Source organism: Peromyscus californicus, unplaced genomic scaffold (assembly GCF_007827085.1).
Source record: "Peromyscus californicus insignis strain IS unplaced genomic scaffold, ASM782708v3 Scaffold_5__1_contigs__length_169319896, whole genome shotgun sequence".
NCBI classification, from domain to species: domain Eukaryota; kingdom Metazoa; phylum Chordata; class Mammalia; order Rodentia; family Cricetidae; genus Peromyscus; species Peromyscus californicus.
The window spans coordinates 148,397,825-148,424,338 of NW_026294573.1; positions in this window are offsets into that span (position 1 = coordinate 148,397,825).

Genomic DNA, 26,514 nt, shown 5'->3' on the forward strand with positions numbered 1-26,514 from the left:
ACTGTGATACTTATGTAGAAATTTCTAACTAACCTCTGGGCCATGCGAACTACAAAGACTGGCATCAAGGCTAAGAGCTTATTTATTTAGACAAAAAAAGATCAAAATTGCACTATGCCATCCTTTGTTAAAAATGAATGCTGTTGGCTGGTCCCAGTACAGTCTTTTGGTACAATCCAATTGACACCCCTCTACTTTCCAAACACAGCACATGACACAGGCGGACAAGCAAACATAATTAAATATTGGCCCAGATAGGGTTTTCCTTAATTAGTTGTGAGTTTCAATAATGAAAATACCTGGAGATTTATCTGACTTCAAAGTCCCATTAAATCTGTGCTGCTTTTGTTGCTTTGAAAGTTTGGGAGTTCAGGACTCCTCTCCTCATGCTTCTTAATGATGATAATTATTATATGATATGCTTAAAAGTGCTTTTGATCCTGGCCTCTCAAAGCACTCAAGTGAGGCACCAATTCCCTCAGTCCCCTGCCGAAGGGGGCCTTCCTTGTTTACAGGCAATGTGTGCTGACGTGTGTCACGGCCATGGATGCTTCAGAGAGGATCTGCCAGCAGCGTCAGCAAAACCGCACAGAGGGAAATCTCAGCTGTGGACTTGGGGCCCTCACTGGGGCGCCACGCACATCCACAAAGTTGTGTCACTTGGCCCCGATTAAATAGTAAAAGAAGTTCACGGAGAAGCAGCTCAAGCCCCCTCTGTGCTTGTAACACAGATCACGGGATCCAGCCTCTCTTCTCGCCTCATTCCACCTCCTAACAGTGTCACCAACCAAGTCCCAGGTGAGCTGGATGAGGCTCCTCTGAAGCTGAAGGGCCCTTCCACAGCTTCTGGCCATTTCTGATCTTGTTATCTGACACAGTGCTGAGCACAGTGAATTTCTTCATGTACCTGAAACTGACTCTGTTGACTTTGTCCTTTGCCAGAATGTTTGTTTCTATGATTTTATTTCCAGCCCTGATGCTGGCTACAAGTAGAAATTAATACTTACAATGGAAAAATGAGAGAAGAACTGTGTGTTTAATACTTGGTCCTGGCACCATCTTACAAAGAAATAAACTTTCTTTGAGCAGGCTGAAGTGAAGTGAAATTCTCCTCTGCTACTTGAATTTCTACATCTTTATCTACAACCGTGTTCGCAACCTTCCTAATGACTCAGCCATTTAATATAGTTCCTCATATCCTGGTGACTCCCAACCATAAAATTATTTTCATTGCTACTTCATAACTGTAATTTTGCTACTGTTACGAACAGTAAACATCTGATATTTCTGATGGTCTCAGGCAACCCCTGTGAAAAGGTCGTTCGACCCCCAGAGGGGTCAGGACCCACAGGTTGAGAACTGCTGATCTGGAATGAGACAATAAGTGGTGGATTTGAGCAGCTGACCCATGGGTCTAATTTGGAAAGGTCTCCCAAAACCCACCTAGAAGAGAACTTGATGTGCTGGCATTAAGAATAAAACCCAACTGCAGTGGGTAGTGTGGATAGTGGTACACTCCTTTAATCCCAGCACCCAGGAGGCAGAGACAGGTGGATCTCTGTGAGTTCGAGGCCAGTCTGGTCTACAGAGTAAGTTCTAAGACAGTCAAAGCTACATAGTGAGAGCCTCTCTCAGGAAAAAAGAAGAGTAAAACACACAGAACATTCCTCTTCCATGAGCAGAGCAGAGAGTGCACACCATCCTGGCAATACCATCTCTAAAGTGGAGAGAACTGGGGCTACTCTGATGGCTAGTCTTAGGGACACAGGGGACCCTGTACTCCTCAGGCTTATGAAGAAAAGACTGATGCCAGCAGAGACACTCATTTGCATACTCAGATTCCCTAGGAAATGCCATAGAATCAAATAATAAATTTAAGAACAAAATATATAATAAAGCACGAAGAAACACACATGTAACTTAAAATTTGCTAAAATTAGATGAGAAAGATGGCCCAGTGACTGGGACAGGTTGAAGACCTGAGTTTGAGTCCTAAGACCTGCCTCTTACAACAGCCTCTACTCCAGCTCCAGGGGTACCTGAGTCTCCGGTCTTGTGGACACCCGCATTCACATGCACATACACTCACAAACACAAATTCAAATTAAAATCCTTAAAAAATAAAATTAGACTACAGTGTGATTCTTATACTTATTCTACCTCAAATATCTGTCTAAAATGACATGTTTTAAACCTCAAGATTTTGATGTGCTGTTTTCTGTGTGGTAAGGATGTTTACGAAGTAGAGAAAAGGAGACAGGACAGTAGCTGATATTTCCTGCATTTCTTTACTTTGTGTGGGAATTGTTGTAAGACCCTTGGATACAATCTTCATATTAGATTGCAATGCAGATGCTGTCCCTGTAGTTTAGAGATGCAGGGACTGAGATTCAGAAAATACAGCTAAGCAGCTGAAGGAAAACGTTAATAGAAGATTCAGGATTGTTACTCAAGGGGAAGTGTCTAAAGCTGATGCTTGTGAACCTAATCTAGTGGGTAATCCCGCCAAAATAATGCAATGCCAGCTGCAAGTCCTGGAACTAATGTTAGTAGTGGAAGAAAAACCATTGTGTATTTTTCCTTCTATGCCATGGAGAAGTAAACCACATGGACATAGACAGAGAGAGAAAGAGAGATAGACAGCAACAGACAGAGACAGACAGACAGACAGATATTGAGAGAGAGAGAGAGAGAGAGAGAGAGAGAGAGAGAGAGAGAGAGAGACTTTCCAACGTTAGGTAACTGAAGAAGACCCTTCTACTGTTGCTTTTATGTGTAGCCCAGGCTGGTTTTGAACTTGAAATCTACCTGCTTCCCGCTCCCCAGTTGCTGGGATCAATTAAACAAGCCATTACATATGCAATCACTTCCAGGTTTTCTTACTCTCTGAGACTAAATGGATGAGAATGAGGCAATGTGCAGCTTGCATTCCCACAGGGAGGGACATGCCACCATTGTGTCAAGAAGCCACAGGTTCAGCTATTCTAGCAGTTACCTGGAGTAGCTTAGGTGGTAGTTTTAGAGCATGTTTCTCAAGTATGATGTCGGGGGGTGGAAGACATTGTACCAGGCTTATTCTCTTGGACAACCAACCAGCTCCCAAATCATGACACAGAGACTTATTAGTTATGAATATTCAGCCTTATTTTATGCTTATCCCACTAGCTCTTATAACTTAACCTATTTCTCTTCATCTATGATTTGCCTCAGGGCTTTTTACCGTTCCTTCCTTCTGTATATCTTACTTTCACTGTTTCTGTTGTCTGTCTGTCTGTCTGTCTGTCTGGCTTCTGGCCCAGGGTGTGTCCCTTTCTTTCTCCCTCATTCTCTTCTCCTCCTCTCTCCTCTCTCCAGCCTAGATTTCTCCTCCTACTTATTCTCTCTGCCCGATAGCCCTGCCTTTCCTTCTCCTGCCTAGCGATTGGCTGTTCGGCCTTTTTATTAGACCAATCAGGTGCTTTAGGCAGGCAAAGTGAAATAATTGCAGCACATGCTTACATAATTAAACAAATGCAGCCCAACCAAATGTTACATCTTTACATCATTAACAAAGGCAGCAGAAACAAATGTAACACACCTTTGCACAGTTAAAGTGATATTCTGTAGCATAAACCAATGTAATACATCTTTGCCTAGTTAAAGTAATAGGAAATAGCCATCTTTTTACTTAAATTTTATTTTAGTTCTTTGAGAATTTCGTACACTTCATACACGAGTACTGTATTTATATGATTTCACTCTTTCCTCTTCAGCTCTTCCTGTGTCCCCTCTACACCCTCTCAAATCATAATTTCTTCTTTCATTCTCTCTCTCTCTCTCTCTCTCTCTCTCTCTCTCTCTCTCACACACACACACACACACACACCCTACTCAGTCCATTTGTTATTGCTCTTATATACATATGTTTAGAGCCCCCTATCAGGGGCTCGTACCCAGAGAAATTTGATTCTCCCCTCTCAGCAGCTACTGGTGGCCTAAAGCTCTTAATATAGAGGTGGGGTCTTGTGAAATCTCCTGCATCCACATTTACAGGCCAACTGGTATTGTCATCATGCAGGTCTTGTTTAGGCAACCATGCTATTCGGAGTTCACTGAAGCAACTTTTCTGTAATGCCTGGAAGACCCGATCTTGCACAACTTCCTGGTCTTCTGGCCCTCATAGTCTTCCCACCCTTTTCTGTGATGCTCACTGAGCCTTATGTGTAGGATGGCCTTGTAGATATATCAGTCGGGGTTGGGCACCCCATGCTCACCTATTTTCTACAGTTGGACCCATAGTGGATCTCTAAAATAGTTTCCATCTACTGCACAAAGCAGTTTCTTTTATGAGGGGTCAGAGTTCACTTCTCTGTGGGTATTTAGTATATACTTAGAAATTATATGGGTTTAGGAAGACAGTAGCAGTGTGTTTCCTTTTGGTTCTATGACTTCTCCAGCCACAAGCAGTTGGGTAAATTTACAGTATGATTCACTCTTACTGAGTAGGCCTTAAGTCTAATTAAACTGCTCTTGGTTATCCCCAAAATAAAAGTGCCACTATTGAACCACTGGGGAAATGGTTAATGGGCCACTCAAAAGTACAAGACAGCTTTTAAGTGTGAATAATGCATGATTGTTTAGATTCTCCTCCCCCCTCCTGCTGTCTCTCCCTTTCACTCTGAATTCTCCCTCCCTCCCTCCCTCTCTCTTTATCTCTCTTTTGCATAGCCAAGCATTCTGGACAACAACCTGTCATGTTTTAATGCTAAAAACAATACTATAATATCATAAACAATATAAATAATACTATATATTATCTGAAAATCAACCCTGCTTGTTTATCTAGGACTTTTAGCACATACTGGAGATATTTGGTAACGTGGGAGGAGGGACTTTGCTTTGGTCACTGTTGCATCCCCAGGACCTAGTAGGCATCTAATTAGCATCAGTCTTCACCTGGGCATAGGCATCACACGAAATTCCCACAAGTTATCAGTACATCAATGGTTTGTTTCACTTTCAATAGCTGCTACTATCGTTTTAGAGTTATACACCACTGTTACTTTAGCTTCATCATTACCAATCTTAGTATAATGGGGGTTTTCTGGTGAACCCTACAATGTGTGGGTTGGAAAATTTCATCAACATTATTTTGGTCTATAATTTTAAAACATGCATGCATTGAGATCAAGGGTGAAGTGTGTGTGTGTGTGTGTGTGTGTGTGTGTGTGTGTGTGTGTGTGTGTGTAAAATGCAGACACACAGGATCATTTGCCATATTTTTCTGCCTTCACTAGTCATGTGTGGCCTCTATGTTGGCTCTATTAAAGTAAAAATGTGCAATCAAAGTAAATATAATGAAGTACTATATGATCTTAACTTTATATAGCTGGTTTATAGCAAAAGCTATATAGAAACTTATAATTAGCTTACTCATTTTCCATGACTTTTGTTCTTTTATGTTTTATTTCAAACAGACTAATTGTGTATCCCAGGATGGCTTAAAGTTGCCATCCTCCTCCTTCAACTTTCCAAATCCTGGGACTCTAGACATCAACATTTCTTAATTGCTAGGTTGCTTATTCATTGAAAGTTAGACCACAGATCGTTGGCCTATGTGAACAAATTATTACAATTTCTTCCCCCCTGGATTGTGTTTGCAAAATAATTAGAATCTCAGGTTCATAATTGATACTTACATGGCTAACCTCAGCTCAAAAACTTACTTAAAAAGGTAGCAGGAAGCCTCGGGCTTTCAGGCTGTTTCTCATCGGCATGTTCCTTCACAAGCACCTGTGTGTGCAGTTTGGTTCTCCTCTGCATCAGCTTCCCCTGGCTTCTCTGACAAATCGCCACAAACTGGCCTGGAACCTCTAAAGTGTGTTCCTTTCTCGCTCTGGAGGCCAGAAGGCTGCAGCGGAGCCAGGGGCGGGGGGAGCTGAGGAGGAATGTGTTCTCCTCCTGGTCCAACATTCAACGCCCACCTCGGCACCTGTTGTGCCTTCATCATAACTTGATTACTTCTGGAAACACCCCATTTTCAAATAAGTTCACCACCAGCAGTGCTGGAGATAAGAACATGGATGCATGTTTTAGGGGACATAATTCACTCCGCAACGTCTGTGCTGGCCTTTTCCTCCTGACTCAGTGTCCTGTTTTCCTTCCCCACTAGCACTACATTTCTATATGACTTGTTGAGCTGGAGTTTGAATGTCTCTTGGATCCCGCAGGGATTTTTTTTCTTTTTTCTCATTTAGCACCCTTCCACCTACATCTATCTAAGGTCTACTCACGCCCATCCAGAGGAGAGCTGGGTAGATGACTGCTGATATAATCTAGCGGCTCCTAAAATCTCTTGAGTAATGTTTTTCTTATTCAAGATAATTCAGTAAGAAGAAAAATAAAGGTGGCAGAGTAACTATTCAACAAAGTCACAAATTAAAAACATGATAAGGGTTTAAATACATTTTCTGCACAGAAAACAGCTGTATGCGAATGGCTAATTCCAGTGGCTTCTAGATAAGAGAATCCAGGCATTACTGGTGCAGTAATGCACTTCTCCAGGACTTGGTGCCTCACAAGCTACTGAAGTCATGTATAATGGCTCAGTCATATGACATCTCTTATCTTCGCATTTAATTAGGCTTCTAAAATGATTTTGTAGTCAATAATACCAATACCAATTGCCAAGATGAAGCCGGGAAGTATTAAATCATGTACATCACTCTTTCATAGAGACTATGGGGGATTTATATTTCTTATACTAACTGATATTTTTAAGGGATGTTCTAGTTCATCAGAATGAGCTCCTTAATGATTGCTAGAGATTAGCTGGGGATATCAAAGAATATTTGTTGGTGAAGACTGGGGGTGAGGCTAAGAAAATTCTCATAGGCCAAATATTAGCTTAAGGAGAGATGAGGACACTGTTGGATCAGAGACAGCCTTCAAAGCAGAATGTGCCCTGAATTGGTTTAAGAATATTAGAAATAGAATATTAGGAAAGAATATTCAATAGACATTAATGGAGTCTATAACCACAATATCAGAAATGTATAGCCATCTCAAGCACATGAGAAATATTATTCTAAAAAAAAATTACCAGATAATAGGCCACAATGTAAATTTTAAGGAATACCAAAGAATCAGAATCATTAAAGCCACATTTCTTTACTGTAATGGAATAATATTAGAAATTTGAAATGGGACATGAAAAATTAAAGAAGCCATATATTTGGAAATATGTAAAAATACATTTCCAAATAATGTACAATTTAAAGAAGAAGAAGAATCACAATGACAATAACAAAACCTTTAGATGAAAAATACTAAAACTATCAGGTATCAGGTCGAGTAGTTTGAAGTTAGATTTGTGGTTGAAGGCTATTTATAGTTTAAAATATTTTCATAAGAAAAGCAGAAGAAATGAAGATCACAAGGTAAGTGTTCAAGCCAAGAATCTGGAAGAAGGGTAGAACAGGCAATCAAAGGAAAAATATAAATCAGCAAAGGTTTTTTAAAGTTTAAAAAATAACGTGGTAGGGTTGGGAGAGCCAACTCCCCAAAGTACCTCTCAGACCTCCATCCAGCTCTGGTTCTCCTGTGCCCACCTTCCACTGTAACAGTAAATAAAATGGCTTAAAGCATAGAGAAGACTTTCTAAATCAAAGGTGATATGTCTGAATACTGATAACATTAAGAAGTTTCTGGTAAAATAAATTAGGAAAAAGCAAGAAAGTGGAAATATTAAATATATTAAACTGTAACATAAAGAGCATAAAAATTTTAAGGCAGCCAAAAAGAATCGCGTTTCTGATTGAAGCAATAGATTCGAGATCAATTAAATGGTTTCATAAAAATTATTATTAATCGCCAAGATGAAGCTGGAAAGTACTGAAAATCTTCATATAGTAAAGCCTGCATGTCATCAATCTATGATCAAGTATTCTGTGAAGATGTGAAGAATGCCATAGGCAGAAGGCTTTTCAGGTGAAATATTCTCTGTCTCTGTCTCTGTCTCTGTCTCTGTCTCTGTCTCTCTCTCTCTCTCTCTCTCTCTCTCTCTCTCTTTCTCTCTCTCTTTCTGTCTCTCTCTCTTGAAGGAATATTAGTCCATCTCTGGAACAAATTATGTCTATAAACTGAAATCTAGAAGTCTTCTTGTGATCTGTTACGCCAAAATATAGACAATGTGAAGAAGAAAATGATAAATAGATTCTAACTGTAGCGATAGAGACAACTGATGTTTAAACTGTTTCTGTTACATCTCACATTATAGGTATCATCTTTGTAACCCAACAAGAGCCTTATGACTGAGTGCTATTTCTGACCCTGCTTCCCAGCTCAGGAAACTGAGGTTTCAACTGGGGAAGTAGCTTGTCTAAGATAACAGCCAATAAGAAGCAGAATGTACATTTTAATCCAGAAATTATAATTTAAGCAAATACATCCCAGAGATGTGTGTGTGAGTGTGTGCGTTTAACCTACAACATGAACTGACTAAAGAAAAGAGAACTATGCTCACAACATAAAGAAAACATGATAACTGTTATTAACACCATGGGCCAACACCATACCAGAAGTTCTATACAGTGTGATAAAATGAGAAAACTAGTATATACACCATAAGGTAAGAAGTAAAAATTATTATTATTCACAGAAGATATGCTTACCTACACAGAAAAACTAAAAGGATCTCAAAAATTGGTAAAAATTCAGCAATAATGCCAGATACAGAGTAAAATAAAATGTACCATCTAAATACAACCTATGAGAATTATGCCTGTTGCTATAGCTAGAAATAGTAGATTACAAATTGTAACTTTATGAAGCAAAATCATAGCTATTAAGTATGATTTCTAAAGGTATTTGATGGCATGGGGGAATGAGAAAATAATCAGAATGTATTATTAAGTGAAAAAGCAAAACAAATTATATCAAAGTCAAATCTTTATTCAGAACATATACATATATACTTCTCATTTGCACTGGTTTGTTGTGATTTTCTCTTGCCTATATATGAAATCCAGTGGCTTGTCAAATGTGCTGTGGGAATTTGAATGATCCTTTTACTTTACAAATTCATGCACTTTCAAAAGTTTTTGCTAAACCACATTTTTATAATGATGAAAGTCATGAAAAATGTTTCCCTGGACGCAGTGAATAGAACCTGAGGAAAAGTCCTTGACACATGGTTTTGGTGAAGATGACAAGGAAATAAAACTCACAATGGATGCTAGTTCGGAAAGTGGGACACACAAGCCCCATGGAGTGGTATAGAAGCTGCAGTTCCAACATCATGTCAGCGCAGTAGAGTGGGAGAAAGACGAGAAAGAGCTGTGTGACAGTTCACTTCCCAGCATGTCACAGGGTCAGGTAAGTGATTCTATACTCCACCAGAATCCAAAAAAGAAAGAGAAACAATGCATTTAATTGTCAGTGGAATGCAGTAGTCAATCCATTGTTGACTGTGACTTCAATTAAACATCAGACAAAGGGAATGTCAAATTGACACTGAACTTTGTCTCCATCCTCCAGGACTGCAAGTCTTCTCATGGTAGTTTGATTCTCCACTGAAGACCTTGTCCCAAGGGTTACTTTATGTAGAACTCTTTTCAAATAGTCGATTGCCCACACTCTTACAGGCAGTCCAACCAGAATTTTGCGTTTAGTTCTCCTCTTGCACAGCAGGCGTCTGTCAACTTGTGGGCAAGGTGCTGATGAGGAGACCCTGGGTCCTTTGATAAGTGCAAAGGCTGGGTGTGGGATGTTTGCTGGAGTAACAGAATGATATGGTTAAGAAGATGGGGATTGGTATTAGACCAGCTTGCTTTGTATCTTAGTTCTATCACTTTCTAGCTATGTGCCCTGGGCGTGTGACTTAAGGTCACCTTATTTGTAAAACAGGAATGATTGTAATTATGTCACAGAACTGCTCGGAACATTTGAGCAGACACCATACATAGCTTACTGTGACCCGGCACTTGCATACAGTTCAGCTGCTAGTTCCAGCTAAACTCGAGCTGCTCACCTTTTGAGACAAGATGAAGATGACGTCCTCTCGAAATGTCCCAGTGTTCAAGGAACTCTTCTCTCTGACTCTCAGTATTGCAATTATACTGGCAGCTCAAGCCTGCATGCTCTAGTCTTGGAAAAAAAAACCCAAAAACTATCAACTGTATTTTCTTGCCACTTAACTGGATGGAAACCTTAAGTAGAGAGGACCTGGGAATGAAAAACCCAGCTGAGGGCAAGACAAGGTCCTTGAAGCTCAAACCCAAGCAAACTGGTTGAAGTCAGCATGAGGTTTTCACTAGAGAAGTAAAATTAAGTCAGAGTTATAGGCTAATGGCTCTGGAGTAAGTTAGGGGGTGAAACAGTGATGGAAACAGGCTAGGAGGACATGTAGCTTGCTGCTTTGCTGGTTGATTGGTTGTTGGAACAAATCTGCCTCTTTTTGAAGACTCAGGATAGGGTGGACAATATATTAGTATATTAGGCTAAATGTGGACAATTGGTTTAGAAAGCAAAAAAAAAAAAAAAAAGGGGGTCAGGTTGAGGGCTCTCATAATTCAGAAGGCTGTATAGCATCCTTTCCTATCTGCCAGTGTGACGCACGTGACCGCAGACCTGAAATGGCCGGTAGGTGGAATCTCAAGCGGCGTGCATCTAAAGGAGAGAGGAGAAGTTGATGGAATTCTACAGGAATCATTGGAAGGATCCTTACTTTCTTCAGTTTTACCTAAGAATAGGATTGTTTCACTTTTCACCTTCATGGTAAATAGCACTGGCTTTGTGTAAACATCCCTTTAAACAGATAACTCTGAGAAGCCAAACAGTGGGTTAAGGGAAGAATGCTAGCAGAGCAGTTACTTTCTGTTGTTCTTTTTATAGACTTAAAGTTTGGAGTTTATGTAGAAATTTTAAGTATCTTAGTCACAAAGACCTTTGCAAACATCTAAACAGCATAGTTCAAAATGATGCACAGTCTACATGACATGTAGAATGAGATGGGATCAAAACGATTAGGGGTCAGCTTCAGCAACAACATCGTACCACTACCAAATAAGAATACTGAAGGAAAACCAAGACCTGCTTGTCCTTAATCTCCCAGTTGAATCCTAATACAAAGGCTCTTCCACCTGTTTGAACTATGCAATTGAACTGTCCTTGTACCTTCCTAAGACAAATGTGTCCCATTCCCTCTCACTAGCCCAGAGACTTTTTTTACTTCTACTTTTCCCCCTTTCCCAAAGATCAAAAAGATGTTGAGATAACTGCCATTTCCAAAAAGCATATACAATCAAGCAAACAAAAATCATAAAAGCAAATCTCTCAGTGTTTGAGACTATATCCACCTTGTTAGTGTCCCATTTTTCTCCTCTGTCTAATGGCCTGTACAGTATTGTCTATGCTGGACTCATCCCTTCTCAAGCTCCTCTCAAGCTAGCACAGTCAGGTTGTATTCTCATTGCTAGCTTCCATTTGTGACTAGCAGCTCATTGGACCCAGGGGCCTTCCCTGCCTCGTTTGCTTTACCATGCAGCAGCCTGTACTTGACTTCAGACTGACTACTCTTTATTCATAGAAACATGGTTCACTTTTGACTTTGGAAGTACCACATTCTTCTGCCTCTCTTCCTCTTCCCATTCCTGCCCCTTCCTCTTTATTTCCTCTATGACAATGGTTCTCAACCCATGGGTCATGACCTCTTTCACAGGGGTCACATATCAGATATCCTGCACATCAGATATTTACATTACAATTCATAGCTAGCAAAATTACAGTTATGAAGTAGCAATGAAAATAATTTTATGGTTAGGGGTCACCACAACATGAGGAACTGTATCAGCATTAGGAAGGTTGAGACCTGCTGTTCTGTGCTATTAGATGATATACTTATTTGGGACTCAATTCACAAGCTTGCTCCATCTCTGTCTACAGTCTCTACGTAGGAGACATATCCCACAGAGGTCCAGGGTTTGGAGATCACACAAGACTAACGAGTCACAAATGTAGACCCTACCTTGCCTCTCTTTTCCCAAACTCACTCAATATCTTCTCTTTAGGTCTCATGAGCTGCTCAAGCTACACAAGTCCACAGTGGGACTCGTGATCTGTTAGCTGATTCTCCCACAAACAAACAAACAAACAAACAATAGCACCATCATGAAACCATTTACTCAGGCCCACAGTCGAGGAACCATCACTGCCTTCTCTCTCTCTCTCTCTCTCTCTCTCTCTCTCTCTCTCTCTCTCTCTCTCTCCTTTCCTCTCTGGTTTTTCAAGACAGGCTTTCTCTGTGTAACCTTGACTCTCCCGAAACTCTCTGTAGACCAGGCTGGCCTCATACTCAGAAATCCTCCTGCCTGCATTCTTTTTCTTGTACCCAAGGCCAATCTAGGAGTCAAGTGTTGGTGCTGGATCCACCTTAAAGATAATCAGAAAAGAAATGTGTTCCTCTCACTTCTGCTACCACCCTGTCAGCCAGCAGCTGTCACCTGAGCCACTGAAGTATCTTTTTGGCTGGCTGCCTTCCCCTAGTGCTCACTGAGGACTGTTTGACAAACAGCCATGAGACTTTAAAAATGCCAATCAGATCATGCCAGGTTCCTGCTCAAAGCTCACTGCTTTTCATTGAACTTTGACTGAAATTCTAGTCTTTTCTCTGGCATAGAAGGGCCTGTGTGAATCTGCTCCTGCCTACCTTCTGGTTGGGTTTGTTTGTTTTGTTTTCTATTATTTTCTCCTGCTTTCCCCAATGATCGCTGTACTTGAGCTACAGGCGTCCCTCTGGAAGCTGGAACATACCACACTTGCCTTCCCTCTGAGATTTCTCTACTTGTTCCCTCTCCCTGGAGACACCTCCCCCAGGACATTGCACAGCTATTATCATTCACAACTTTGCTCTAATGATGACTTAGAACAGACTTCCCAGGACACCCTACTGCCTGGAAAGCAGCAAATTCCCTTTTGCCAATCACTCTATATTTATTTTGATTCATATTACTAGCTGAATTTTTATTATTGCATTGTCTGTTTCTCCTATTAGAATAGAAGCACTGCAAGGAGAGGGACCTTGTCTCTATCTACCACATGGATACAGAGATAATAAAGTTTAGATACACATAGTCACAGAGTGGGTATGTGTACCTATATGCTAGCCCCCTCTTCCAGAGAGCGGAGAACTTTGTTTGTTAGTTTACAGTAAATATCTGACTCACTCCAGAAAGATTGAGTTGATCATATTTGCTGAAAAACTATTTTGTTTTCTCTTTTGCTTTTCATTGTATACATTAAAGCTATCAGGTCAATGACCTGAAAAAAACCAACAGCTCTTTCACAAGTTACCAGTCAAGAGTTTTGTGTATTTTTGTCCAGTAGAGTTTATACAACCACTCCCTCCTTCCTTCCATCTTGTTTTTCTTCCTGAGTAGCAGTTCATTTCGAAGCTGTGAGCCTGTAGACATCGGTGGCAGATAGCAATGGCTGACAAACAGAAGGTCTATTGCTCCAGGGCACTGTGTAATGCAATGTAGTAGTAAAACATGTCTGCTGATTTATGGACACTGCCTGGGTATATATTGGATAGGAATCATCAGAATCCACAAGAAAGACTGGATCACAAACAATACGTAATTATTAAAAAAAAGAACCAAACCACCTGGAAGTCTTAAAGTTTCTTGCCACTTAAAACCCAAACCAAAGAAATCCCTGGGGTCTGAAAAACTGTAGACATTGCAGTTGCAACAGAGCTCATGGGTCTTCCTATCTAAATCTGTCCTGAGGGGTTTCAGGGCGAAAGGGTGGCCATTTGCCCATTGTCCTACAGCCAGCCAGGGATGCTATCTATTGTTGGGCCCCATACCAATCTCTCCATACTCTGGAACCTGAAGGATGACTGGTTCCCACAAGCACACTCTCCCTCTGGCATTACATGTCCCTGTACAGTGATTTCCCACCTCTTGATATATGTCATGGTCACTGTACCCAATTGCTTGAATTTAGTGTTCATTAATAGAGATACCACCTTTCCCATGAGGCTTCTAACTAAAATATTCAGTGAACTGGTGTAGCATTCACTTCACACCCCTAGATAAAAACAGCTGTTCTCAACCAGCAGCCATTAGTGATCCCACCATCTTTGGGTGACTAAGAGGCAGTTCACAGCAGTGGTTGGATGGGGACCTTACTGTCACATCGCAGGAGCCATCTTTACTTTTCTGTCATCAGCACTTACTCGAGTGTTATTTAACCCTCATGTGTCCCAATTTCGTCCTTTTTCACAATGGGAATTATATTGAACACTTTATGTAGAACTGGGAAATAGGTTTGCATTCATTTTAAGTTTGCAATGTTTTACTGAATCTTTGTATTCACTTGCCTTCCTACATTTTAGTTTCCTTAGTTGAGGATAATGAAATACTTACCCTGGGTTTACAAAGACTTAGTGAATTCATGAGCGGCACATCTGAGTGATATCTGGCATGTTAATTCCTCATTGCTATGACAAAATGCCTGATGGACATGGCTTAAAGGAAGAGCTGTGTGTTTAGGCTCATGGTCTCTGTAGGTTCAGTTCGTCTTGGCAGGGAAGGTATGGCAGCTGGCACTCTGTCCAGAGCTCTGCAACTTGGAATGCAGAGGTTGGTTAACTTGCCACACATGGACTGCAGAAGACACGGACTGGAAGCAGAGCAGGCACAGCCTTCAAAGGCACACCCTAGTGATCGACTTCAGGCCTCATCTCCTAAAGTTTCCACAGATTCCTTCAACAGCACCAACAGATGTGAAGCAAGTGTTCAAACACAGATGCCCCTAGAGGGCTTTCATATTCAAATAGTAACATATGATACATATTAAGTGCCACATGCATGCCACAAAAAGGAAAAACCTTTAAGGAACCAGTACTTTCCATAGTCTCTGTTCTGTGAGGAACAGACATGTCTCATTTAGATTATCTTTGCAGAAATGACCAAGTAGAGCACTTCTTAACTATTGAAATCATCACATGTTAGTGGAAGAATGGTCTTACACTAAATCCCCACTACAAAACCCAGAAGCATAAACATAAGGAAAAGGCAGAAATTGAGCCAATGTGCTCCCTTTTCAACATCTTAGGAAAGACCTGGGAACAACTGGAAAATAGATTCCTTTCAAATATTTTCACAAAAAATTTCAAAGGAATTAAAATAGGAACTTGTCAAAGCATCTCAAAATTTGTTTTAGTAAAGGTGTCAGCATTTGATAAAAGTCATGGCTACATTTAAAGTTTCTTAAGGTATAAGCTTAACAAAATAATAAATGTAGACTTTCTTTGCAAAATCACACTGGCCCAAAATTTACTTTGTAAACAAACCCCATTTTACATAATGTCAAAACAGGGAGGAACGAAGTTCAGAGACTTGTCTAAATTTGTTTGTTTTATTGACATATATTATTGTACAAAATAATGAGTTTCATCATGCCATTTTGTAGTTGTATATAACTGTGATGGCTAATCTTGGTTGTCAATGTGAGTGCATTTGGTATTAATTAAAATCAGTCCTGTGAAGGATTTTTCTCAATTGGACCATTTGAGATGAGAAGACCCACCCTAAATTTGGGCCACACCTTCTGGTGGAAGCCTATGTAAAAGGATATAGCAGAAGTAAGCTTCTGCTTTTTGCCTGCTTGCCCTTACTCTCCTTGGCAAATTCATCTGTCCTGCTGCTGAGGCATTCCTTCAGTGGTGTTATAGCCCATCCCGTGGGATTCCAACCTATATTGAAAACCAGTTGGAGCATCCAGTCTCCTCCTGGATGAAACAACTACTTGAATTTTCAGTGAGAAGACAGCTATTGTTGGACTAGCCACAGCCTGTAAGCCACTCTAAATAAATCATATCTGTGTGTCTATATATTCATTTTATCAGTTCTGTTCCTCTAGAGGATACTGACTAATGCAATCATATGCTTTGACCGTGTTCACACGTACCTCATTACCCTCTTTGCCTCACCTTGCCACCTCCCAGCTGGTCTCTTCCTTCCCAAACAGTTCCCCTTCTACTTTTCTGTCTCTTCAAAGAAAATCGAGATTTTAAAGATAAGAGAAAACATGTAGTAATTGTTCTTCTGAGTCTGGTTTACTTTGTTTAACAGGATGATATCCAGTTGCAGCTACTTTCTAGCAAATGACATGATCTCATTCCTCTTTCTGAATGAGCAAACACAACTGGGACTATTATATACTTTCTTGACTTGTTCTTCTGTGCATGGGCACCTGAGCTGATTCCATAACTTAGCTAATGTGAACAGTTTTTTTTTTATAAACATGGAAGGTCAAGTATCTCTGTGGTATGCTAATTTAGATTCTTTCCAGTGTATAAACAGGAGAGGAATATGAAAGTTCTATTTGGGTTTTGAGTCCTCTCCACACTGATTTCCAACATGATAGTACTGACTTACATTCCTAACTGTGAAGTTACCTTTTCTTGTTACTGATAAATGAATCAAATGTGGTACTCTGCAAGTCAAACCCATTTTAACAATATGATGGGCAAGTCAACATAGTCTGTGAAAACAGAATTGTTGCTTCAAATCCTGGCTCAGCTAGGTTGTTCCCCTATTTTTTCTCCTGTGAAGTGAGGGATAGAGATACTTATATCCAGTACTGTTCTGAGAGAGGGGATCCCAAAGAAAAGCATACATACAAGTTCTGAGGGAGCTGGGTACAGGAACACAGTTGAATTTTTCTTATATGAGTCTCACTGGTGATTCTGCCAACAGACAGCTCATGTGGAGCCTATAGCTTCAGTTCTAGTGGACTCTGAGTGCAGCAGGGCAGGTGGCAGTCAGGGAAGCAGGTTAGTGCCCGAACTGTTTTGAAGCATTTTCGAAGACTCTAGAAATACTCAGAGGTGTGATTTGAACCTTATGGTGGTTAATATTAACTAGATACTTGACAGAATCTAGAATCACCTATGTGATAAACCTCATGGGCATACCTGTGAGGAACTATTTAGATTAGGTTATCTGAGGTGGGGAGACACACTTTGACTATGGGGTGCCACTATTCAATGGACTCAGGGTCAAAACTGAATAAAAACAGAGCTGAGCATCAGTATACATTTCCCTCCACCTCCTGACCGGATGCCATGTGACCAGATGCCATGTGACCAGCTGCCTCAAGCTCCTGCTGCCATGACTGACTACACCCTGGAACTGTGAACCCAAACAATCCCATCTTTCCTTACATTGCTTTTGTAAAGGTATTTGGTCATCACGAGGCAGTTGTCACTGATACAAATGGTCTGTCTGAGAAAAAAGAAAGCCTGAGAAGAAAGCAAGCCCACAAGTTGGGTGACATTCAATCGGAAGTCTTAGTTGATTCCATTCTCCCATTTTTTAATGAGTTCAGTGATGTTAATTTTGTCTTGTGTATAACATGTATAACATTCACTAGACGATCTGAGTCACACTCCTCACACTCCACATAGTAACAGAACTCATTCAGATTTCATGTTTTGGTATTTAGGAAGTGGCATCTATATTTATATATTACTATGTATATATAAATACATATGTGTATAGATATAAATATATGTGCATATACATACTTTCATTTGCATACACACAGTTATATGGAGCAATGCATCACAGGCCAGAGTGCAATTCAAGATAAGATTTTGGATTCAGTTTCTGGTTACCAAGCTGTTTATCAGATTAAAGATTCATAATCCTCTGCACTCTAACATTGCTTATCAAACCCAAACAGTCACTAGGCAGATTCAAAGTGCAATTAGTCTTTTCCTTGATGCCTGAGAGTATCTGGCAAACTCTTAAGATGTCAAGTCATAAAAAAGCTAAGAAAATCTTGTTTCAGTATAAACTATTTGCCATCACCATTAAGATGAGGTTAAGTTTATCTTCAGGGAAACCAGATGAAGACATTTACATAGTTTTATCATCAGGAAATATATTATGAGCTGTCATGAATATGATTATAAACATGATCTTATAATAGAGGCAGACGATCTAGGGTGGGAATCTCATCTCTGAGAGCTATTACACATGACTGGGGGCAGGTCAACATTTTGGAGCCTCGTCTGTAAAAGGCTGATAATGATAAATACTTTCAGAGTAATTATTAGAATTAAATGGGATGATATGGAAAAGAGAAAACTATGAAGTGCCAGGTGCTATATGGCTAGGAAGTTTGAAGATCTTAGCCACATCCATTAACAGGGTCCACGTGTAAGGAAATGGACGATGATGCCTGTGTAGCCTTTTGTAAGTTACCCATTGGGTCACCAAACTACACTCCTGTGAAATAGTTTCTTTGATCTGTCATTGGTACCCTATGTGGGGTGAGAAGTCCTTTATTCATGTCTTACAAAATAAAGCTAATGCAACAGGAACCCTGCACTATTTCTTAAAAAATGCAATGGTTAGTGTTGTGCATGAAGGTTAAGGTCCCTGTTTTGAAGGGTAGAGATTTGGACCCTTCTCTTTACTTGCTTAGAGTCCTTGAGAAAAATGACAAAGCTGGTAATGCATCAGGAAACAACTTCTTGTCGACCCAGGGAACACAGTGCCCACTTGCTCCATGTCAGCCATCACTGGTCACTTTTGCACTGTTGGTGGAATGTATGTGCCAGTAGTCACAACAGAAAGCACTGGGGATGATTTTGCTGATTCTGTCAATAAGGTAGGAAGGAGAAAGTTTAAGAAGTGTGCAATCTGCTTTCTAAGATGTCAGTCTGAGAGAAATGGTTTTGGTTGTGAATGGGATGCCCTTCTAAGGAGTTTTCTTATGCTTTGGACAATAGTTTCTAGCTCCTTAGGATGTGTCAGAGAATGTTTAATCATGGTGCTGACAAATAACTCTTAAAGCGAAAGAAAATATGGCATGCTTATTTTTCTCTCCCTTCTTCCTCATCCTCATTATCCTGTTTCTCCATCTTCCCTGTCTCTCACCCTGTCATCTCCGCTATATAAGTGGACCTGAACTTACCTTGTAAATTTCCTGACTCAGACTCCCTACTATTGGGATCACAGGGATGAGATGTGACACTATGCCCAATTTAACCTTCTCTTTTCAAAAGATGTGACATGTCTTAAATGTTTGTTTGTTTCTTTAGATATCTTTCTATTCTTTTACATTTATCTTGAAAAATTCAAGGATAAAACAACTACCTGATATAAATTCTCACTATAAAAATCAGAAAGATCACAAGTTTTGGAAACAAAGGCATGGGTTTGAATTCTGCCTTAACCAAACGCTGTGTAAACACTGAAAACCAATTAGCTCTTTTTTTAAACCAATTAACTCTTGATCTTCACTTATACTTGGAAGGATGGATTACATTAAATGTACTCAAGAAATGTATTTGTTAGCTGGAGATGTGGAACAGTGGTTAAGATCTCTGTTTCCTTAGATTTTGATTCCTCTCCCCCACATGGAAGCTTACAACTAGCTGTAACTACAGTTATAGGGGATCCAAATCCTTCTTTTGCCTCTGAGAGAACCAGGCATGCAAATGGTGCACAGACATACAAATGCAGGCAATGCACACACACACATAAAAAAATTAAAATTTGAAAAAGGTGAGGTATGTGTTAAATGAAGTTACAGCAAAGTGGCCAATATAGTAACTGACCCTTCACCAAAGGGCACAACAGACACTGACATCAAACTTTCCCCAAGATGACAGCTTTGGGGGAAGCTTTCATGTAGAATAAAACAAAGAAGTAAGCATATCTATTTCCCTTAGTGGTGAAATAAATGAGAAATGATGAGCATCTCTCTTCCTTTTGTCTCACCTTGTCCTCTCCCAAGCCAAACTGGATGTACATTCACCATATTGTTTCGGTGTCATTAGGATGTCCCCTACAAACCTCAATAACTGTTTGGAAACATTGGAAGTCCTTTGGAGAGTTGATTGCTTTATTGCAAATCTGCTTTTTACATTTAGCTGTTGTAGGGACTACAATGTTTCTGGGGAAACAGGATTTTCCCTATGATGTTCAATGATATGATGGAATATTAGGGAAGCAAGATCACTGTGTGGCCAAATAAACATGATACATCCCATGAGTCACACCCCCTAACGCTGCACTGACAACTTAAGAATGGCCTCTTCTTATGATGAAGGATAAAGTGGCATTAGTAGGACAGCTCTTGACTGAGTTTTAAACGCCAAGTTCTTTCCAAGTGGATATTACAAATAATGGTGCATGCCATGTGAGAAACGACTTAGAGAGCACAGTAGTGTTCATGGAAGTCTCCCATAAGGGTTGGAGCACAGAGAGCAAGAAAGATGTATGAAAAGAAATGGAACTGAGAGGTGGACTGAACCTCTTGGGAGAAACATAATCACTCTGTCATTTGAAAAGACAGCTCTGGAAAAATATGAAGAGCAATTTCGGAAAATGCCATGGTTAGAAAGCATCACAGTTGCTCAGGGAGCAGATGGTGGCACACAGTGTGTAGCGATAAACATAGGCCAAGAGGAGGGTATGGATTTGGAGTAGTGAAGAATTAGACTCTATGATATCTGATTAAAAAATGAAAAAGAAGTAGAACATGGTTCTGCTGTAGGTGAATGGATATGGTAGTGCCCACAGTGAGGCTCACCCAGGAGGAATATGAGCAGCATAGAGAGGGCTGTTTTAGGAATTGAACATCCTGTTGCATATGTTCAGCAAGAAAATTTGTACATGTGTACACAAATATGTATCTAATTTATTAATGTACTTATATCTAGCTGAAGACAGAGGCTTGATACAGTGAAATGATTTGGGTGACTTCAGCCTCAGTAATATTTGAAATTTTGGGTATAGTTATAAGGTAGATGTACAAGGTATATATATGTACATATAAGGTATATACCTAATGTGTATAAGGCAATATGTACAAGCCGTTGGGAAAGACCATTGTATTTTTTTCATATTTACAGAAAGAGACTTGTTTCCAAGCTAGCTTTGACAGAGGGAAAGGCAGAGGAGCAAATTGATGAGGAAGAGGAAGTGAGGCTGAAGAGGAGCCTGTCTTGGTTCATACAGAAACCTGGGAGATTTTCTAATCCAATCCCTTGATCAGTATGATAATAATATTTCTTGGAATCACAGGATCTAACTGTGGAAGAGACTTCTGAAGTCTTTTTTCGGTTATTAAAAAGTTTTCCATTTCTGGAATCACTAAGCACTGGGAACATTTTTCTGTCTTGCCCAGGGAAGGGCAGTGACACAGGAAGAGAAGACAGACAGCAACTCAAGCTATGAGATGCTATGGAGCATCCGTTTGCAGGAGGACTGGCTACCTGGTGGCACTGGACTGTGCATTTCGAAGTGATAAGTGATCAAGTTGCTATGGACGCGTTTAGTCAGAAAGTTCCAAGGAACGAAAGAGTGAATGGGGTCTGGAAAGAAGAGAGACAGAAAGTTCTGATTCCACTTTCAGAAAGAAACTTGACTGGGAGGAGAAATGAAAGCACAGTGTGGGGATATCAAGAGGATGAGGGATGTGCACATCCACATCTTGAACATATAATTAAATTGAGTTATATGTGTATAACTTAGTAATACTTACATATTTAAATATTTATTTAAATGAGGTACTCATTAAATGAGGTCTTTTTGTTAGGTACTATTCAAGAAACTGTTTCAAGAATAGAAAAGAGGTAGAGAAATATTTATTATGAGTGACTATTAGAGTAAATAGTGTGAATTGAGACTGAGACCACAGAGACAGAAGTGGACAGGAGGCAGGATCCTTTGAGTGTGAGTTTGGAGGGAAGGAAGAATACATACTCAGAAATTATTATGCAGAGAAAAGTTTGAAAAATTATCTTATATGCTCATTAATTTTAGAAAAAAATTTCATAATTATATCAGAATAATTAAAATATCACTATTCATATTGGGAGGCCTGAATCAACCTTCTACCCTTTCCATTACTCTCACTTCTTCTACATCTTTCCCCTCTGTAGGTGAAGGTCTCACCCAGTTCTTCTTCACTCCTGCAGAGGGAAATAGTGTTATGCCTCTCATCCTCCTCAGTGAGACGGGAGGAGGGAGCCTTTTGGGTTCTCTCCATCTGCCCTGACCAAGAAGAGCTATGAGGCCCAAGCATGCAGCCTCTTTCCTGCACCTTCCGAAAACCGTCCACTCAACAAGACTCTAAAGGGAGAATCCCTACACTCTTTTCTACTTGCCCTTCATCACAGTCCTATCGTGAGCCCTGTGAGTTCAGCTGTTAACTGCTCAATTACAAAGATGATCTCCCCGCCACCCTCATTTCTCTCAGTAACAGGCTGACAAACCGAGTTGCACCTGCAGTTGCTTGCAGAGAAAAACAGAAAAAAAAATTAAAAAAAAATAAGGGAGAGAAGCATTAGAATCCCACTAATGTCTGGTGACTAATCTTGTTTGTAGATATCGAGTGCCCTCATGTTTCCAGATTCTCACTTCTCCCAACTGAACTGCCATCACCACCACCACCACACTGACACATACACAAACACCCCCTCTCTGTCTCTCTCTGTCTCTCTCTCTCACACAAACACTCTCTCTCTCTCTCTCTCTCTCTCTCTCTCTCTCTCTCTCTCTCTCACACACACACACACACACACACACACACACACACACATACACCACACACACACACACACACACACACACATACACACACACACACACAAGCGTTCGGGAGCAGACTGCATAGGCCCCTCTCCCCTCTGCCTGGAGCTTGATTGTCAGTCTCATACACAAACCCAGACAATGCACTCAATAGGCGTCTTTTGGGGAGACAATTACAGAAAGCATGATAACGGGATTTGTCACCCTGATGTGGATGCTGTTTCAGCAAGCATTTCAATAATGAAAGAGAGTTTTACTAATTGTAAATGTGAATGAATTTCAGCTGTCTCTTCTTAAAAAAATTCTTTTGGAAGAAAGCCAATTAAGATCATCTGTCTAATGCATCTATTCACCCCCACTGCAACAATATGTCAGTTACAATAGATGTCTAATAAACTCAGACTTCTCAGGACAGGGTGCTGAGCACGCTGAAACAGGGGCGATCAGGACTTTACCTGAAGAATGATTGGAGGTGGCTGATGAAAACTTCTTGGAGTGAATTTTTCTTTTCTGTCCCTAAGGCTACAGAGCTGGAGTCCTTTACAATATGCCAACACGCTAAGATGAAATGAGTTCCAAAACAGTGAGCTATAGCAGCCAGGGCAAGTCTCTTTCATTCCTGTGACATGGTACACAATTGGTCATGCTTCTAGGGAACCGAGACAGCTAATTGTTCAAATCCTTGTCCTGGCTACTGAGTGTCTGCTACCTCTCTCTGGAACTGTGTTAGAGAGCATGTGCATGTGCTTCCAGGACTGGAGCAGGAGCCCATGTGCTGGCCAACTCCTCTTCCAGAAAAACAGTGCATGCCCCTTGAGGGAAGTATGTTTCTGGGAAGGTGTTGTACCCTAGAAAGAGACTGCCTGAAGACACAAGAACCAGTGTGACACATAACATACCGTTTCCTTCTTCAAAAAAGGATACACATATCCTGAATCAGATAGAGGAGACAGCATATTATCCAGCTATACCGCTCTTGGGCATATTCCCAAAGGACTCTACATCTTGCTACAGAGATACCTGCTCATCCATGTTCATTGCTGCTCTCTTTACAATAGCCCAGAAATGGAGTCTAAATCCCATCAACTGATCAATAAATTAGGAAAATGTGGTATATTTACAAAAATGGGATATTATTCAGCTGTTAAGAAAAACAAAACTATGAAATTCAGAGATAAATTGATAGAAGTGGAAACTTTCATCCTGAATAATTACCTCATTACCAGGCTCAGAAAGAGAAATGTCACATGTCTTTTATCATTTAGCATTGAGACTTTAGATAATGTGTGTTGCATTTAGAATACCCATAGAGGTCTGGAAATGAATACGGTGGCATGAGGAGTGAGGGCTTTCCAGGGAGGGAAGATAGAGGTCTGTAGCATAAGATTTTAAAAGAGAATAATCTAGCAAGACAGGTTAAATGGGGAAGGGATAGGAGGGCAGGGTCGAACGGGGAATATAGGGAGGGAAATCCAACCCCAAAGATCTTTTGAAAAAGCCCTATGAAAACCTATTAGTATACAAACTTCCTAAAATATATGCATACACTCATGTAAAAATAGTTTTTAAAGATTAATATAATTACCTTTCTCCTTTCTATTCCTTCCTCCAAATCCTTCCATATATCCTTACCCACTCTCCAAATTAATGGCCTCTTTTTTCATTAAATGTTATTGATATATCCTGCTCACTCCAGATAATGTTACCCATATGTATGTTTTCTGGGATGATCATTAGACACTGGATAACCAATTGGTGTGCTCTTCCATGGTGGAGCTACCCTACAATTAGGGGACCTTAACTAGACATCACATGCTAGCAATTAAAACTCTCAGTATACCAGGAATTGTTTACCTGTCTTTGAGTGGTAGGCCAATGAGATCCCATAGACCCACAAGTATTACAGGCTATCACCAATACTCTTGGTTACTCTCTGGAACCTGATGGCAAGACCTTATTATTGATGATTCTCTTTACTTGAGCCATAAAATATGGAGAAATCAAGCTGGTATGCACCTGGAAGCTTCACCCACACTGATTAGCTTTCATGGTGCTGGAAGATCTGTACTGAAAAATAAAATCCAAGGTTTATTTCTGGCCTCTGTCTGTATAGGCACATCCTCAGGGGCATGAATCATTACCCTCCCCAGCCCCTGTCCCCCAATCCATTTCAGGCCAATCCAATCACTCATTTATAAGTCAGAATTCTCTGTGTTTAACTTTGAAGAGAATTGTTGTGTCACCATAGATTTGTGGGTAAATCCACTTCTGTAGTGATGCTTCTGTGAACCTCAATACTTTCTTCTTGAAATCCCTATCATTTCAGTTCATAATACCATCATGGTCCTTGCCAGCATTTCAGTAACAATCTTCAGGAAGCATCACTGTCATTGTGTGTAGTACCCCTGTCATCAGAACCTTAGATATTAGTGTGGTAAGTTGAAAAATGCCCTCAGAGTGATCCATGGAAACTACTTATGTTCCCTTATATGCCAAAGGTACCCAAATATACCAAGATGTGATTCAATTACATGTCCTGAGATAGGAAGATTGCTCTGAGTTATGGAGAGGACCCATAACAAGGTTCTTTGGAAAAGCTGACAGTAGTATATTTGGCTACAGAAGATAAAAAGACAAAGTGGTGATGGGACAGAAACAGGGGCAATCAGACCACAGCCCAAGGAACATTGTGCAATCAGTCTCCTTTGGCTATTCAAAGGAAAGGGACCTGATCTATGCCTTAGCCTGTAAGACACATGTTAGGCTTCTGGTCTCTAAAACTGTAAGAGAGTGAACTTGTGTTGAGCTAAACTATTCAATGTGTGCTAACCATTACTATAGAAATTTCCTATGGCCATTGAAAGACCTCTGTTGATGTTGTGGCTCTTTATCATCTTGTCTTGGAGGAACATGGAAAATCTTACCGCTGTCCCTGGCCCCATTCTATAGGAATGGAAGACAGAAATATAGGCTTTCTATTTCCTCAGATGTCATGTTGACATTGTCCTTTACCAGAGGAGGAAGTTACCATCAACAACCTAGATCATTAGGATTATGAGCTTTTTCTTTTATATAAGCCAATTTGTTTGTGAGGGGGAGCAGGTGAGTGCCATGGTGCATGTGTGGAAACTTGCAAGAGTGTATTCTCTCTACATTGTAGGTCTCCAGTTGGTGACAAGCATGTTTATTTACTGAGCCCCCTTGCTGCCCTCAATTATGAATTTTCTGTATAAAGTTTCTAGGTCATGTCTCTTCTATTTTCAACATAGATTGTTCCATGGGGGCATCATGATGTTGAACTCAGGTTGATATAAGGCAAGCTGTTTCATATGCAAGCTAATAAGTGATACTGTTTCACAAATTTTCCTATGTCAACAGCCCAGACCTCACACAGACAAAAAGCTATCACAGTATCTCCATGTGCTTTGACTAAGGGTTCCAGTCACCATGACATTTTGATGCTACCAATTGTGACTGGGTTAATTATTTAAAAGAAATTACATAGAGTAATGGTTTTCTTGGTCTATTTTTCTTACAAAATTATCTGATGGTTCAAACTCCCACAGACGTAAAAAGGGAGGAGCAGCTAGATCAGGGGAAATCAAGACTTCTGTTGGTTAGCACTGACAGAATTTGCTGGGTATCTATGTGGACATGGTTGAGTCCTGGAAATGGAGGACTTGCTTTCTTGGAACTAAAATGAGTCTGAATAATTTTTTATTAGGTAACTACACAGATTGAGTTTATCACATATTTAACTCATGGTTTTCAAGTCTTTTCATAATGCAAATCCCATTTCAAGGTAAAAAAAAAACATTCTGCTTTATGAATACTTCTGGTTAGAACTTGATCAGGCAAATTTCTTAGTCAGATAAAGAATATGCCAATTTTGTGTTATACACCTGAAGATTTCATG